We start from the raw sequence: 19,684 nt of genomic DNA on the forward strand, positions 1-19,684 counted from the left end.
TCAACATATCCGGTAGCATTTTACCGGTTTTGTTATTTTGAGATCGATTTTGTCATATTTTTACCTGTTATATTGTTATGGATTAATACATTTTTTTAAAGTATCGACAATTTATAGGCGCTATAACTTCTTCTCTTTTAAATTCCAAACGTTTCGATACTTATATTAAAGTATCGACACTTTCAACATATCCGGTAGTTATTTATCTCTTTTGTCATTTTGAGATCGGTTTTGTCATATTTTTAGCTGTTATATTTTATAGATCGATACATTTTCATAAAATGTCGACACTTTTTAGGCGCTATAACTTCTTCTCTTTTAAATTCAGAAAGTGTCGATACTTATATTAAATTATCGACACTTTCAACATATTCGGTAGCGTTTTACCGGTTTTGTCATTTTGAGACCGATTTTGTCATATTTTTACCTGTTATATTGTTATGGATCGATACATTTTTTTTGAAGTATCGACACTTTATAGGCGCTATAACTTCTTATCTTTTAAATTCCAAAAGTATCGATACTTATATTAAAGTATCGACGCTTTCAACATATCCGGTAGTTATTCACCTGTTTTGTCATTTTGAGACTGGTTTTGTCATATTTTTAGCTGTTATATTGTTATAGATCGATACATTTTCATAAAGTGTCGACACTTTTTAGGCGCTATAATTTCTTCTCTTTTAAATTCAGAAAGTGTTGATACTTATATTAAATTATCGACACTTTCAACATATCCGGTAGCGTTTTACCAGTTTTGTCATTTTGAGACTGATTTTTTCATATTTTTACCTGTAATATTGTTATGAATCGATACATTTTTTAAAGTATCGACACTTTATAGGCGCTATAACTTCTTCTATTTTAAATTCCAAAAGTGTCGATACTTATATGAAAGTATCGATAATTTCAACACATCCGGTAGTTATTTATCTGTTTTGTCATTTTGAAACCGATTTTGTCATCTTTTTAGCTGTTATATTGTTATGAATCGATACATTTTCATAAAGTGTCGACACTTTTTAGGCGCTATAACTTAATCTCTTTTAAATTCAGAAAGTGTCGATACTTCTATTAAAGTATCGACAATTTCAACATATCCGGTAGCGTTTTACCGGTTTTGTCATTTTGAGATCGGTTTTGTCATTTTTTATCTGTTATATTGTTATGGATCGATACATTTTTTTAAAGTATCCACACTTTATAGGCGCTATAACTTATTCTCTTTTAAATTCCAAAGTGTCGATACTTATATTAAAGTATCAACACTTTCAACATATCTGGTAGTTATTTACTTGTTTTGTCATTTTGAGACCGGTTTTGTCATATTATTATCTGTTATATTGTTATAGATCGATACATTTTCATAAAGTGTCGACACTTTTTAGGTGCTATAACTTCTTCTCTTTTAAATTCAGAAATTGTTGATACTTATTTTAAATTATCGACACTTTCAACATATCCGGTAGCGTTTTACCAGTTTTGTCATTTTGAGACCGATTTTGTCATATTTTTATCTGTAATATTGTTATGGATTAATACATTTTTTAAAGTATCGACACTTTATAGATGCTATAACTTCTTCTCTTTTAAATTCCAAAAGTGTCGATACTTATATTAAAGTATCGACATTTTCAACATATCCGGTAGTTATTTACCTGTTTTGTCATTTTGAGACTGGTTTTGTCATTTTTTTAGCTGTTATATTGTTATAGATCAATACAATTTCATAAAGTGTCGACACTTTTTAGGCGCTATAACTTCTTCTCTTTTAAATTCAGAAAGGAAAGTGTCGATACTTATATTAAATTATCGACACTTTCAATATATCCGGTAGAGTTTTACCGGTTTTGTCATATTTTTACCTGTAATATTGCTATGGAGAGATACATTTTTCATTTGTATCGACACAAACCGACAAGCTAAGTTTACAGATTGTCAAATTTTTTAATATTTCTTCATGATTTAGACCTACTACATTATTATTACTCAGCATTTCCAGTAGTGTTAAACCGAATTTGTTAAATATATTATAATGTATCCGGTAACGCTATATATTAACCCGTCTTTTATGAAACAATCCCCCTATGCGTCCACAAAGTCAAAGTCATCTTCCTCCAAACTTTCTTTGATCTCCATTTTTTTTATTAAAGAAAATGACTACAATAAATTCATTAAAGTCTCTTCCATCCCACTGGGTTGAATCATCCCTATTCACATCTCCTTTCCCTTCCCCCTATATATATGTATTGAACTATTTCTATTTACTTCATTTCTTCTTCTCTTTCCAAAACTATTATGGCTGGAGCAAGTCGAGGAAGATCCCTCGAGGAAACGCCAACATGGGCTGTTGCTGTTGTTTGTTTTGTTCTGGTTTTGATTTCAGTAATCATTGAATACATGATCCATATGATCGGAAAGGTATGTTTTCAGGAAGGGATGGAGGGACTGACGAAAGCAGTTGCGTATGAAAATCTCGAATTCTTTGAAGCTCATCTTTTAGGTCCTCTAATGGAAGTTTAAACTTCGAATCTGCAACTTTTTTTTTTGCAGTGGTTGAGGAAGAAACACAAACGAGCACTGTATGAAGCACTGGAAAAGATCAAATCAGGTAAACTAGTTATTTTAATGAATTTTTGTTAATTCAGAGAAAAAGAAACTGATATGTATTGGTTTTGTTGTTTGTGTAGAGCTTATGTTGCTGGGATTTATATCCTTGCTTCTAACAGTAGGACAAGGTTTAATATCAGATATATGCATATCAAAGGAAATTGCAGCTACTTGGCATCCATGCAATAAGCAACAAGAGAAGTCGATTAATGAATCTGGTCATGAAGATAACACTGATACCGAACATCGACGGAGACTTCTCGCGATCTCGAATACCGGTCGAGTTTTCCGCCGTTCATTGGCCGGAGCTTCTGAAGACAAATGTGCAGCTCAGGTACATGACCGACTCAAAATTCGTGGAACCGTGCATTTTGGACACCAGCTTACATAAATTGATTAATATTGCAGGATAAAGTACCATTTGTTTCATCGGATGGAATCCACCAACTTCACATTTTTATCTTCGTCCTAGCTGTATTCCATGTCCTCTACTGTGTTCTTACACTCGCATTGGGTCGAGCTAAGGTATTACGATGTTTATTCTAAAATCTAATTTTCTATTATTAATTATTTATTTTATTGATAACGTCGTTCGAGTATTCTTTTAATATATAAATGATTTGTTTTTTGTTTTTAATTTTAGATGAGGAGTTGGAAGAGATGGGAAAAGGAAACAAGAACAATCGAATATCAGTTCTCACATGGTTAGTACAAACTATAAATATATAATCCAAGATTTATTTTGATTTATGTAATAGTGTACCGAAAACGTGTTCCATGGATTACCCATGCATGTATATTTTATTATCTTTGAACAACTGATATAAGTGATTAATATTATTTATTGATATAAATTAATAATTTATGAAAATAATTAGATATGAAATGATTTTGGTTTGATGTAGATCCGGAACGGTTCAGATTTACCAGAGAAACATCATTCGGAAGAAGGCATCTTAGCTTTTGGACCAAAAACCCCGTTCTCATGTGGATTGTAAGATTATTTTCTTTCTATTTTGTTATATTAATTCGTTTTCTGATTGAATCTTAGTTTAATTAATATAATTAAAAATAATAATATTTTTATTTTTCTTCTTTTATAAATCTAAAATATAATTAATTATCCATCACTGGTTTTTAATATTTACTTCTTTTGTCTACTTGCATATTACAGTCGTTAACTGCCAAGGATCACATGGCAAAGTCATCCAATTATGTGCAAAACAATGCGCAAATTTGTAACATTTTGACCTTTTATCTTTGGATTTTTCCAGGTTTGTTTCTTTAGACAGTTTGTAAGGTCAGTTCCGAAAGTTGACTATTTAACTCTTCGACACGGATTTATTACGGTAATTATTTTAATTTTTAAATCTAATTATTATTTATTAATTAAAATTTCAATAATTTTGAGTACTATATATTTTCAGGCACACCTGGCACCCAACAGCGACACCAAATTTGATTTTCAAAAATATATTAACAGATCACTGGAAGAAGATTTCAATGTTGTTGTGGGCATTAGGTAATTAATTAATTTCACCTATTTTCCTTTCTCCTTATTCTTTATTCAAAATTAATTTCTCTTTCTTTTCCCATCAATTTTACAGCCCCCCGATATGGTTCTTGGCTGTACTCTTTCTACTCTTTAACACTCATGGTGGGTAAATTATTTTCCTTTTCCTTTTCATTTCATTTCATTTCATATAATAATAGTATAATTGACTCAATTTTATTTATATGATGCAGGGTGGTATTCTTACCTGTGGCTGCCGTTTATTCCATTGATTGTAAGTAAGCGTACTAAATTACTCTATTCAACGTTATTTTTTCTACAAGAGTTAATTATAACACATGTCCCTAAATTATTACTTCATTTTAAATTGGTTATCAAACTTTTAAACCTTTCATTTTCATCCCCAAGGTATGACCCCCATTTTAAATTGGTCACCAAACTTTTGAATCTTTCAATTTCATCTAAATATGAAATTAGTTTCAATCATAATTTAACATAATTTTTTCAAACATATAATAATATAGTTTGGTCTAACGGTTTTATTAACAGTGTATGTGATTAGCATATACAGATAGTTTGAGATAAAATTGAAATGTTCAAAAGTATGAGGATAAATATAGAATGAGGGTCATAGTTTGGGAATGAAATTAAAATGTTCAAAAGATTGAGGATTAATTTAGAATGGGAGCCATATTTATGGATGAAATTGGAATTTTTAAAAGTTTAATGACCAATTTAAAATAAGAATCATAATTTGAGGATTTTTGATGCAGTTAAATCTTTTTAATAAAAGTTAAATATATAGACTAACGGCTGTGATTGTGGGGGCAGGTCATACTGCTAGTGGGAACAAAGCTGCAGGTGATTATAACAAAGATGGGTCTAAGAATTCATGAGAGAGGCGAAGTGGTGAAAGGAGTGCCGGTGGTTCAACCCGGGGATGACCTTTTCTGGTTCAACCGCCCCCGCCTCATTCTCTATCTTATCAACTTCGTTCTTTTTCAGGTATTTATTATTATTCTTCTTGTTCAAGGCTCCATAAATGATCTGCTGCTTACATTTTTTCACCCTCTTTTTCAGAATGCTTTCCAGCTTGCATTCTTTGCATGGACTTGGGTACTTTTCTTCACAAACTTTATTCGATGATTTGGATGGGATTTTGTAATGAAATTTATTGTCTTTGTTTCTGAAATGCAGTATGAATTTGGATTGAAATCTTGCTTCCATGAGCATGTCGAAGATGTTGTCATCAGGATTTCAATGGGGTAAACTATCTCATCACTCCTTGATTTCCTCAAATTTTTAATCAATACAAATCATTAATATATATTTTGATATCTAAATTTGGTTTCAAGATTTAGTAGTTACGAAATGGTTATTAAACTGTTATGAAATAGTTGATATATGTTATAAAATAGTGATAAGTTTTGATGATTTAAGGACCCTCCTTTAAGTTTAATGATCATTTTGTAACTATTTGGGAAGTTTATTGATCATTTTGTGAATTCTAAAACTTCGGTGATCAAAAAGACCCTTTTAGCATAGTTTAGTGACCATTTGTTTACTTTACCCAAGTTTTTTTTTGTTCAATTAGGTACTTGAATTTGACTCTAAGGTTCAATTTGGTACTTCAACTTTTTTTTTATCCAATTAGGCACCTCAACTTAGATTTTTGGTTTAAATAAGCTTATGAATCATAACTATCTATTTGAATAAAAAAGTCAAGTTCAAGTATAAATTTGAACAAAAAGAAGTTGAAGTACTAGATTGAACCTTTAAGTCAAGCTCAAATATGTAATTAAACTAAAAAAACTTAAGTACTAAATTAAAGCTGAATCGAAATTCACGTATCAAAATATATATTTACTCTTAATCGAAATAAGGGTTTTGGCAGTTAATTTATGCAATCAATTTTTTTCCTATTCCAAACTCTAATTGGCACATGTTTTGTTATTAGGGTTCTTATTCAAATTCTTTGCAGCTACGTCACACTCCCTCTTTACGCCCTTGTTACACAGGTAACTAAGAAACGCACATTGATCTATTTTATTTTTCAAGGTTCCAACTTATTTTATTTTTAATTACTTAATTATGTAATTTTATTTCGTTTTTCTGCTATGATCAGATGGGTACTAACATGAAACCAACGATATTCAATGAAAGAGTAGCCACGGCTCTAAAGAACTGGCACAACACTGCTAAGAAAACACATCAAACACAACAAGGGCTCGGTGAGTCCATTCTCCAGCAGGCCAAACTCCCCGTCTCACCGGACCTCCCCGGTTCACCTCCTCAGAAACTACCGGAGCGAAATCGACAGCCTCAATACTTCTCCTAGGAGATCGAACTTCGATATTGAGCACTCAGACACGGATTCCCCATCCCCCTCTCACCCTAATAATTACATTGACGGTTCATCCACGTCTCACTATCATATTGATGTAGTGGAACAAGATCAAGTAGAGTACGTTGATAAAGATGTAAATGAATCAAGCTTAAGTGAACAACGTGAACTCCCACAATATGAGATTAATATCAGACCGAAAGAATTCTCATTCGATAAAAGGACAAGTATATAAACATATACTGTCGAGTGATATTCTTTTTTCCCTTTATTTTTTTGAACAAATTTGGAAAAAAGAAAATGTAGCTTCGAAAACAAATTACTTGTCGTTATTTTGTTTATTTTCATTCTGTATAGTGTACTCAAAACACTTTAAAATACGTTATCTCTACTTTTATCGTATCTTAGTTGATTTTATGTAACCTTTATCATATTGCTTATTGATTTTTTTTCATGTTCACTGTCTTACACACTGCAGTTATTTGCTTGTTAATAATGTAAAGAAAATCTTACTTGATTAGTTTTTAAGGATATTACGAGGTAGTTGAGACTTTTTAGTAACCGTCTTCGTCCTATTTTGCGATATTCTCTTCGCTTTTCTTATACAAAGAATTCCACTCCTCGCTATTTCAAACATAACAAAATATGTTTTCTTTCTCTTCTTTCAAAATTTTTATTAGCGCTTTCAATTATAAATCTGTAAGTGTTGTGTTAATCTTGGGCCAATATTCATTTTACAACTGCATCGGTCATATTGAAATTGCTTCCAAGGATAATGGTTCGAATATGTTGGATATTTGAAGAACTCGTCACGTGGTTGGAGTCACCATTAATCGTTTGGTTTAGGTACGATCGGATACCTTTAAATCTAGTCTACATTTTTATTGAAATCATAATCATGCTCGAGAATCAATTACGCATTGGAAACATCCTTTGCCATTTCTTTAACCAAAATTGGTGAACCAAAGACATATCATGGGACAATATTGGTTGAAGAACGATGGATTGGAGCTATAAAACATGAGATTCAAGCTTAAGAGACAAATGAGACTTGGAAGTTGATGACTTCTGGGAAACATCCTATTGTCTGCAAATGAGTACATAAAGTGAAATTATCATTTAGATGGTATCATTAAGTATTTCAAAGTTCGATTAGGGATTAAGTGTTGCAATTAACGAGAAGGCATTGACTGCCAAATTAACTTTTCTCTGATGACAAAGCATGTGACTAAATTCTCTTATCTCCAATGGTTATGTGTAGAGTCTACATGATAATTCTATGTTCACAAAGAGGGAAGGAGATAAAACGGTCATTGTGTTAGTGAATGTTGGTGATCTATTGATTACAAGGAACTGTGGTGATTTAATAACTGAGCTAAAAGATATTCTACATAAGAACAACAAGATAAAGGATCTTGGTCATCCCAAACACTTTCTCGATATTAAGGTTGTTAGATCAAAGGAAAACATTGTGTTGAATTAACGAAAATATATTTTGGAACTTAGTTGATTCGTGGTTAGGGGGAGCATGTTGTGTGTCAACCCCACTTGAACAAAGTCAGAAGCTTACCATGGTAGAGTATGATGAAGTTACAAAGGCTTTGACACAAGATGAAGTCCTTAAAGATCTTGGGGGTGTATCAACGGTTGATTGGGTGTCACACCCCCTTTTTTTAAATTAAAATTTATAAAATTAAATTACTAGATTTTATGGGCTAAATTGCAAGTTTCATAAATTTACGGGTCAAATTTGAACTTTTAAGTAGTTCAGGGACTCAACTCTAAATTTTCCCTTTCTCGATCAGTAAAAAAATGACAAATATGTAGACAAAAAGGCTTTAACCCATGACCTAGGGGATGACCACTCATGCATTAGACATCTAGCCTAGGTTACTACTGAAGATTATTTTTAAAAAATATGTTTCATTTGTTTATTGTTCGGGTTATAACCCAAAACTAATCTCCCAATCCATATTTGAAAAACCTTAAATCCCTAAATATTCTCTTAACCCCAAACCGTCAGCCCCTCCACGATCCATCCCGCTTCGGTCGCCGTAGATGTACCCCATCGCCACCAGTTGAACTGGTATCCTCACTCGACCTGTCTCCGACCGTCATACCTTCGAATCGGCCACCGATCATCGCGATTAAGAGAGAAAACTCATTAGTTGCCCTTACTTTCGTTTGTGCTCCGTCTGGAGTTGCACGTCACCGTCTATTCCATTGAAGATTCCACCTCAACCCGACCAAATCCCCCATGGTCGATCGTTGTTAGCCGTTGTCATTAGCCATGGGGAGCAGTTCGAAGTTCGCCAGAGAAAGCTAGGTCACACGATGATTTTTCTCGATTTCGGCCATTCCAGCCGTCGGTTTGACTCACACCAACCACCGTTGTTCTCCCCAAGTGGTTTCGATCAAAACCCGACCTGTATTGATTTCAACTGTCACCGGTTTCGTCTGTCCGCCTTTAGGGTAAGAGTTTCAACTTTTGCTTTCAATTATGTGATATTAGCTTGATTTGTGTGTTGATATAGCTTTTTCATGAGGTTTGGATGCTCTCAGAGTACTCAGTCGTCGCCGTCACGCATAACCGCGTGCGTGTGGGGCTCATCTTCAGCCTTAGAACACCCTAGAACCGGTCTGAGTAAACTCGAACCAAACCAAGTTAACCCGAATCGACCTGAGTCAACTCGAATCGATCTGACCGTTGACCTTAACCCAAATCATTGACTTTGACCTATCAGTTGATCTGGTCATTGACTTTGAATATAGTTGACTTTGACTTTGACCAAAAAGTTAAATTTTTCGAAAAGTTAAATTTTCTGAAAAGTCATATTTTATTTTTTTCAACTTTCTGAGTCCAAATCCGAAGTTCGTGTTTTCATATTCAAACCCAAAAGCCTCCAAATTGATCGTTAAACCGAACGTGCATATGTAATTTATGTAATTTAATTAAGTTCTTTTAGTTTAAGGGTCAAGGACTAATTTATGTTATCATTTATTTAAGGTACTCATGATTCTCTCGGTCGTTCGTCTGCTCGACCCGATTCCTCCCGATCCGCTCATCTGTAAGAGCCTGTGATTACTTGTATAACTTTGTAACCCAGTTAAATATTCAACATAATATATTACTCCGACAATAACCCTATTCTGATATGACCTAGGTGCTTGCACAACAGAAGAGCGTCGTAAAGTTGGTGCTCGATGGATTTCCCGGACTGATCACTTTTTGCAAAATGTGTTCCTTGTGTGCTAAATATATATCTGTTTTAAATATATGTTTGAATTACCATTTTCTCATGATTAATTTCTTTGTTTTGAAATGTATTGTTTGCTTTGATTAACTACCACATGATTTATCTGATTTAAGCATGATTCCTGATTTATCATATTTTAAAATCATGTTTGCTTGACATGTTCTCTGGTTACTTCTTTTACTAATAAATAAATATATGTCTGAACTCTATTTTTTTGCTACCATTGTTTATTGCCTAAAAACTATTTTCTTTGGGGTACTCTGGATCTGGTATGAAGTCTCTGTATGTAACATCCCGAAATCCGGGTCAGTGATTAAAATGATAATTTTTAAAATTTGGTGATAAAAGTAGAATAGTTAAATAGTTTAATGACTTATTGAAAATATAGTTGAAGGTTGTTTGGTAATTATTGAATGAATTAAAGGGTAAAATGGTCAATTGACAAGTAAGATTTTTATTTCCCTTTATAAGATAAGGGAACCACGTGGAAGAGGAGAGATTTCTTCAGAGTTCTCTTATTCTCCTTTCTTCTTCTTCTTCTTCTTCACGTGAAGCCATAAGCAAAGGTAAGATCTCTTGTTGGTTGATATTTAGCCGAATTTAAGATGGGGTTTTGATCATTAGATGAAAATTACGCTTAAGGAAAGCTTAATTTATCTTAAAACAATAAGATAAAAGAGTCAAGAAAGATTAAAGATTAGAAGTTTTTAAAGGAAATCTTGAATGAAAGTTGATAAGTTAAATTGGAAGTTAAATTTGACTTGTCAAGGGTCTAATTAAGAAGTTGGAAGCCATAGAATTGGAATTAAAGCATGTTGCAAAGTTGGTATAATTCTTGAGTTACATATGAGGAATAGAATTTTGAAGTTAAAGATGGTTTATATGGATATAAATTGGTTAGCATATGTATATGAGTTAAGAACATGAAAGGGGATGAAAGATGAAATATTTGAGTTGATTTGAGTGGATTTTCGTGCACGAAATGGAATTCTGGGCTAGTGTGCATCGGTACACATTCAACCTGTATCGATGCATCAAGGGTAAATTTCCAGAAATTGTTCAGTGTGTATCGATGCACAGGAAGTGCATCGATGCACCCCTTAAAAATGGAAATATCGAATGCAATTAGTGCATCGATGCATAAGAAGTGCATCGATACACCCCCTTAAGATTAAAACATCGAAGGTGCTTTGTGTATCGATGCATGGGTAGTGCATCGATGCACATGTTAAGGGATGCATCGATACACTGTAGAATGTATCGATGCACTTTAATGGGAAATGGAATAAATCGTTATTTCAGTTTATGAAATGATAGATTAAGTATATCAAATAGGATACTGATAGTATAAATACATGATTGCGTATATATCGATCGAGAACAAGTTCCGTAATGATTGAAAGGTTAGAATTGATCAAGAAGAGAAAGAAAGCCATATAAGTAATTGATAGCAAGTGAGGCCAAGGTGAGTGCATCTTATTTTAATATAGGATATGTGAAATTGGACTTGCGATAGTCTAATTCCTATAGTTATAGTGCATTAAGCATGAATAGTATGTGAATTTCCTGATTTGTATGTATTCATGATTATATGTATTGATATGTTTTTGTATGTGCTATATGATTTATGTAAAAAAAATACTATTATGTGATATATGAAAATGTAATGTAAACTACATATAAATGGTGAGACGTGTAAATATATGTACATAGAGAGAAATAAGAGAATAAAATATAATCCATATAACAATGAAATATGAGACTATATGAATACATGTCTATAAGATATTAGGTAAAAATAGGAGAATATGATAAAGTGAGTTTAGAGAAGTGATTTGAACTGGGTAAGCATGTATAAAAGTTATATGAACAATAGAAACATGAATTGGGTAAGTACATAGTTAGGTGATCTTTTATATGCATTAGTATAATAGAATTATATCATTTAATAAGAATTGAGATAAGCTAAATAAGATTGACCATAGAATGAAATGAGAATAGTATATTAATTAGGAAGCTTGAACATAAGTGATAATACGAACATATAAGATATATAAGGGGAAACTCATGTACTTGAATAAAATTATGACATATAAGGTATATGAAATTGAACTAAGTAAATAGATTAGATTAATATATATAAGTGAAATGATAGAAGGATACATGTTATAAGTATGTCATAGATTACATGATATAGGTAATATAATATAATGAAGCTAAGCTATATGAGATTATATACGTTATTAAATATGATATATGTGATTATGAAAGAATAACATAAACCATGTGAATATAAGTATAGGTAAAATGATATATATATCTATATAATTATATATATGACTATGAGTTGGAATAATGTTATATGATTTACTAGGATAAATTATGAGGACTATATGTGAAAATGAAATGAGTACATATTTATATGATGAGATGGTGAACTATGAACATGTGAATATATGTCTATGAGAAGACATAAGAATAAGATATAAGCAAGGTGATAAGAAATGTGAAATGACGTGTAAAGTTAATATAAGTTGTGTAAAACTGATCTACGTGATTATATGTATATGTGATCCAAGCTATGTGACCTAAGATACGTGAAGGTGAAAGTGAATTGTGTCTATGTGAATACGTGAAATGACATAAATAATAATTAGATATAAGCAAGGTGATAAGAAATGTGAAATGACGTGTAAAGTTATATAAGTTGTGTAAAACTGATCTACGTGATTATATGTATATGTGATCCAAGCTATGTGACCTAAGATACGTGAAAGGTGAAAGTGAATTATGTGTCTATGTGAATACGTGAAATGACATAAATAATAATGCCCATGTTATGTGTCATGAGAGCTAGGGATATAGTTGGCATGCCAAGAGTTGAGAGTCTACGCGGTCCTTTGGGACATATATGTATTCCTTGGAACATGTGTGATGTCCTTTGAGACACATACTTGATCCTTTGTATATGTATATGATTCTTAAGGAATTTTCTTCGTGGTCCTTAGGGACATTTTATATGGCACTTTGGTGCAATTCTACACGACACTTCGGTGCAATTCTATGTGGCACTTCGGTGCATTTATATGAGCTGTGGTGACAGCATTAGTGCACAACCTCAAGAGACTCACATATCTATTGTAACACCCCCAACCCGTACCTGACCCAGATCCGAGTCCGAGATGTCACATTAACTTTTCAAAACATTTACTTGTATAAAATAGTGAGTAATTTAAAACCTTTATACATGTAACTTATTCAAAAGATTTCCAGAACTATTCAGAGCTTAAATGTTTTTGCAAAACCGATAAGAGCATATACAATTCAAAACATTAATTACATGCCAACTATTTTCAATGTACAGAATACATCTAATTCAATATATCTTTTTTGATCTGATCTTCAGTAAGAAGTAACTGACCTGACTTGCTCTACTTTGTTCTTTACTCTTCTCACTTATGTAACCTACGTGTGAAACAATCACAAACTAAGTCTACGACTTAGTGAGGCAAATAAGCATATAATATAAACTATAGCTTGTAATCATGCATGACCAATTACTGCTATCACTCATACCCTTATTCATGTAATAAATCCCTATAACATCTATGCAATATATCATTACATATAAGAACATATACACTCACATATACTCATCACCCATCATTTCCATCATTAGCCTTATTTCGTTATCAATATTATTATCATTTATATCACTTAATACATATCCTTTTAACCAAAATTTGACTTATTTAATCATACAATCCACATATCATCATATAAATCATATAATATCATTCATAGCACAAAAGCATACAAGTCACATGTACTATATGTTTGTTGTTATTTCTTTATTAGCCCATGTACACATGTGAGAACTATGGATATGTGAGTCTATAGAGGTTGTACACTAATGCTGTCACCACAACTCGTATAAATGCACCGAAGTGCCACGTAGAATTGTACCGAAGTGCCGCATAGAATTGCACCGAAGTTCCATATAAAATGTCCCTAAGAACCACTTAAAAAATTCCTTAAGAATCATATACATATACAAAGGATCAAGTATGTGTCCCAAAAGACATCACACATGTTCCAAGGAATACATATATGTCCCGAAGGACCGTGTAGACCCTCGACTCTTGGCATGCCAACTATACCTCTAGCTCTCAAGACACATAACATAGGCATTGTCATTTATGTCATTTCACATATTCATATATACACATAGTTCACTTACGCGTAGAACATTTTCATATAATTTACATTTACATATCACATAGCTTATATACTTTCTCACGTAGTCACATAGATCCATGTCATATAACATATATCCAAAGTGCATATAATCATGTATATCATATCATATCATATAGCTTAGATCATTTCTCAAGTATTCATGTAAACATACATATCATATCTTGTTCACATATGATCATATATACTTCATATAACACATAGAAACACCTAGAACACTTTCACATAGCTTATATCAATTTTCAGAGTCCTTTCATATTACTTGATAACATATCATATATGTATATATAACTTATATATCATCTATCTTATGCTCCATTTCTTTATTCCCTTAGATTATAATTATGTCGTATTTCTAAACATATATCATTTAATAGTATTTTTATTTATGTATTAATTTAATCTATTTACTTAATTCAATTTCATATATTCATTATAATATTTTCATATAGCTCCATAGATATTTAGCATATAACTTATCTTACATATTCGTATTGTCCCTTTATATTCAAGTTTCCTAATTGATATAATATTCCCAATTCATTCTATAATTCACTCTTATTTAGTTCCCTTAACTCTCATTAAATCAAAAAGCTCTATTATACTAATTCTCATAATGGATCATACCACTATGTACTTGTCCAACTCATGTTTCCATATGCATATACTGTTACCCATGTTTACCTAGTTCCTATCACTTCTCATGAACTCACTTTCATCATATTTCCTATTATTACATATTTATCTCATAAACCATGTATTCACATAGTCTTATATTTCATTATCATATGACTTATATTGTTCTCCTATGACTCTTCATATACATTTATTTCCATTTCCATACATCTTTGACTTATCTCTACTTCCTAATTCATAACTTATTTTATATTATCTCATAACACTTAATAGTGTTTTTACATAAACCACATAGCACATACAAAAACATATCAATTCATATAATCAAACATACATACACTTCATATGTTAACATCTTATAATCAAGACTTAATGAGTATTACTATAGAAAATAGACTTCACAAGTCCAATTTCCATATAATCTTATACAAATAAGATGCACTCACCTTGGCCTCACTAAGTTCCAATCCACTTTTATGATTTCCTCTCTTTCGATCGAATCTTAACTCGATAATCGTTCTGAAACTTGTTCATGTTCGATATCTACATAATCATACATTGATACATATCAATATCCCATTGATATACTCTAATCTATCATTCTTAGACCAAAAGAAATGTCTTTTTCAATTTCCCCTTGAAGTGCATCGATACATTCTACAGTGCATCGATGCATTCTTTAACATGTGCATCGATGCACTACCCATGCATCGATACACAAATCACCTTCGATGTTTTCATTTTAAGGGGGTGCATCGATGCACTAATTGCATTCGATGTTTCCATTTTTTAATGGGTGCATCGATGCACTTCCTGTGCATCGATACACACTGAACAATTTCTGGAAATACCCTTGATGCATCGATACACATTGAATGTGCATCGATGCATATAGCCCATAATTCATTTTTATGCCTGAAAATCCACTCTTTTCAACTTAATAACTTCATATATCATCCCGTTTCTTATTCTTAACTTACATACTCATATTCAAACTCATTTATATTCATTAATCACCTCTTTAACATCAAAATACTATTTTCCATATGTAATATAAGAATTACACTAAATTTCTAACATGTTCCAAATTCAATTCTATTGCTTCTAACTTCTTAATTAGACCATTGACAAGTCAAATCCATTTTTAGAATTTCAAAAACCTTTCTATAACAAAAGTTCATTTCTACACCCTTCATATAATTTCCTTTTTAATTATCTATTCTTGATGTTTAAAGCTTATATAAGCTTTCCTTAAGCTTATATAATACTCAAAGAATCAAAATCAACTTATAAATCCAAGAATTAAAAAGCTATAATTAAACTCATCTTTAATTGAGGCTTACGGGGAGAAGAAGAAGGGGAGAGAAGACTCTGGATAGATTTCCTCATTTCCCACGTTTTTATATTCCTTAGAAAGAGAGAATAAAAATCTTCTCTTAGAAAAGACCATAATACCATTGTTACTTTCCAGCTTTACTATTAAATCCATGAACTTTTAACTTATTTCAAAATCAAGCACATAGTTTTCAAATTTTGCAATTTAGTCACTGACCCTGAATTTCATGATGTTACAAATCTCCCATCTTTTAAAGAAAATTCATCCTCGAATTTTCACTAAACATATCAATAAGAACATATCTTCTAATATTCTCAAGCTACCTCATTTACTTAATCTTTTCTTCCTTTATTTCTTCAATTGTCTTTTTCCTTTATACATTCATCTACTGTCACTTATCATATAAACAGTAACTAGTAACTTTAATCCATTTTTGTCTTTTCTCTCCTTCCATTATGCATTTTCCTTCGACTATTTCTGAAATTTCATATAATGTCACTAATCACATAGACAATAACATCCATCTCTAGTTACCTTATAACCATAACCAAACTCTTTTTTTCATCATCATTTAACCAAGAACACGACCTTAAATCTTCTTTAAATATGATTCAACATACACTTTAAAGAATCTTTTCACATCACCTTCCACACTTTTCTTACTTCTATATCAAAATTATCATCTACACTTCCATATAACCTTTATCATATCTGATCCTTTAACTCATCCCTTTCATTTCTTTATTCCATTATTCCTTTATTTATTCCTATACCCAAATCATATATTTCCTTTCATGTTCACACTCTTGTTTACCATATACTCATCTCTATGTATCAATCTTCATTGCATCCTCATAACTTTGATAACCCATTTACCTATATATAACTTCATTCTTTATCATTTCTTATACTTGTATTTTTCTTTCTTAAGGTTCCATGCAAATACTTATCTCATTTTCTACATCATAGCTATCTGATCAGAATACACAACTATATTCAGATTCACTTCATAATCAATTAACTCGACTTTATCTTTTCCTCCAATCTTATAACTCTATCACCTTTACTCTGACAACTAGTCAATAACATATGTTCAATCTAGGGCACAAGCCCTAGTTAACCAATCATATACATCCTTTCCAATCGAAATTATCTCAAAATTAGTTTATTTAGCTTATCAATTTCACCTCTATTCTCATACATCCTGTAATTTCCATTGCTCAAACTAAACATTCTGACTTCCTTTGTCTTATAAATTGATCATCGATATACCCATTCTTAAACTCTTCTTATCAATCCGCAGCTTTACTCAAATATACAACTGTATCCAGATCCATTTCATATTTGGTTATCATATCCTGAAAATATATTATAATCTTATACTTCCAATACATTCCCATCACATATTCTTGTTAGCCAACGCTAACTTTTTCTTTCTAAAATACAATCTCTTATCATATCCACACTTTGGCTTATGTACAATACTATTCTTTGTTTCAACTCATAAACTCTGACTTTCTATATCTTATACGCTTGCCACTGATACACTTATTCTTGAACTCTTCTACCAATTCTCACTGCATCATTTGATCTTTTTAACGCTCTTATAGTAACACTTGTTCATCATATTCTATCTTATCCATGAAATAATAAAACTACTCCATATCACTTTTCCGATTCAAAACAGTGAAAAACTTTCTATCATTATTCAGATATGATTTCAACTTTCTGAAATCAACCTTTAATCTTATAAGACACTTTCTGAGGTTTCCGCTCTTCATCCTGCCTGGCCAGGGCAGGTGAATTGCTATCACCATCAGATTTGTCAGTTATCGATTTACTTCGACAATTTCTATAATCAGTTTCTACTATATCATACAAATCTTATTCTATTTGCAAGAAAACATACTCCTTACACTATCAGATCAGAAATTTTCACTTTTAGTTGGCATGTACACATTTTTAAACATCATTTGACTTCGATTTAAGCCTAGAATCGGCTAAACCTTAGCTCTGATACCATTAAATATAACACCCCCAACCCGTACCCGACCCAGATCCGAGTCCAAGGTGTCACATTGACTTTTCAAAACATTTACTTATATAAAATAGTGAGTAATTTAAAACTTTTATACATGTAACCTATTCAAAAGATTTCCAAAACTATTCAGAGCTTAAATGTTTTTGCAAAACTGATCAAAGCATATATAATTCAAAACATTAATTATATGCCAACTATTTTCAATGTACATAATACATCTAATTCAAGACATCTTTTCTGATCTGATCTTTGGTAAGAAGTAACTGACCTGTCTTGCTCCACTTTGCTCTTTACTCTTCTCACTTCTGTAACCTACGTGTGAAACAATCACACGCTAAGTTTATGACTTAGTGAGGCAAATAAGCATATAATATAAACTATAGCTTGTAATCATGCATGACTAATTACTGCTATCACTCATACCCTTATTCATGTAACAAATCCCTATAACATCTATGCAATATATCATTACATGTAAGAACATATACACACACACATATACTCATCACCCATCATTTCCATCATTAGCCTTATTTCGTTATCAATATTATTATCGTTTATATCACTTAATACATATCCTCTTATACCTAGCCTTTTAACCAACATTTGACTCATTTAATCATACAATCCACATATCATCATATAAATCATATAATATCATTCATAGCACAAAAGCATACAATTCACATGTACTATATGTTTGTTGTTATTTCTTTATTAGCCCATGTACACATGTGAGAACTATGAATATGTGAGTCTATAGAGTTTGTGCACTAATGCTGTCACCACAGCTCGTATAAATGCACCGAAGTGCCACGTAGAATTGCACCAAAGTACCGCGTAGAATTGCACCGAAGTGCCATATAAAATGTCCCTAAGGACCATGTAGAAAATTCCTTAAGAATCATATATATATATACAAATGATCAAGTATATGTCCCAAAAGACATCACACATGTTCCAAGGAATACATATATGTCCCGAAAGACCGCGTAGACCCTCGACTCTTGACATGCCAGCTATACCTTTAGCTCTCAAGACACATAACATGGGCATTGTCATTTATATCATTTCACATATTCATATATACACATAGTTCACTTACGCGTAGAACATTTTCATATGATTCACATTTATATGTCACATAGCTTATATACTTTCTCACGTAGTCACATAGATCCATGTCATATAACATATATCCAAAGTGCATATAATCACGTATATCATATCATATAGCTTATATCATTTCTCCGGTATTCATGTAAACATACATATCATATCTTGTTCACATATGATCATAAATACTTCATATAACACAATGAAACACCTAGAACACTTTTACATAGCTTATATCAAATTTCAGAGTCATTTCATATTACTTGATAACATATATCATATATGTATATAATAACTTATATCATATCATTTACCTTATGCTCTATTTCTTTGTATTCCCTTAGATTATATAAATTATGTCGTATTTCTAAACATATATCATTTAATAGTATTTTTATTTATGTATTAATTTAATCTATTTACTTAATTCAATTTCATATATTCATTATCTTACATATTCGTATTGTCCCTTTATATTCAAGTTTCCTAATTGATATACTATTCACATTTCATTCTATAATTCAATCTTATTTAGTTCCCTTAACTCTCATTAAATCAAAAAGCTCTATTTTAC

General features: G+C 31.6%; 1 pseudogene; it reads left to right on the plus strand.

Annotated features, from left to right (window-relative positions):
- The first annotated feature begins 2,280 nt into the window (after positions 1-2,280).
- LOC120150228 lies at positions 2,281-6,702 on the plus strand (annotated as a pseudogene).
- The last annotated feature ends 12,982 nt before the right edge of the window (positions 6,703-19,684 follow it).

Source organism: Hibiscus syriacus, unplaced genomic scaffold, assembly GCF_006381635.1.
Source record: "Hibiscus syriacus cultivar Baekdansim isolate YM2019G1 unplaced genomic scaffold, ASM638163v2 tig00111022_pilon, whole genome shotgun sequence".
In the NCBI taxonomy this organism is placed as follows: Eukaryota; Viridiplantae; Streptophyta; class Magnoliopsida; order Malvales; family Malvaceae; genus Hibiscus; species Hibiscus syriacus.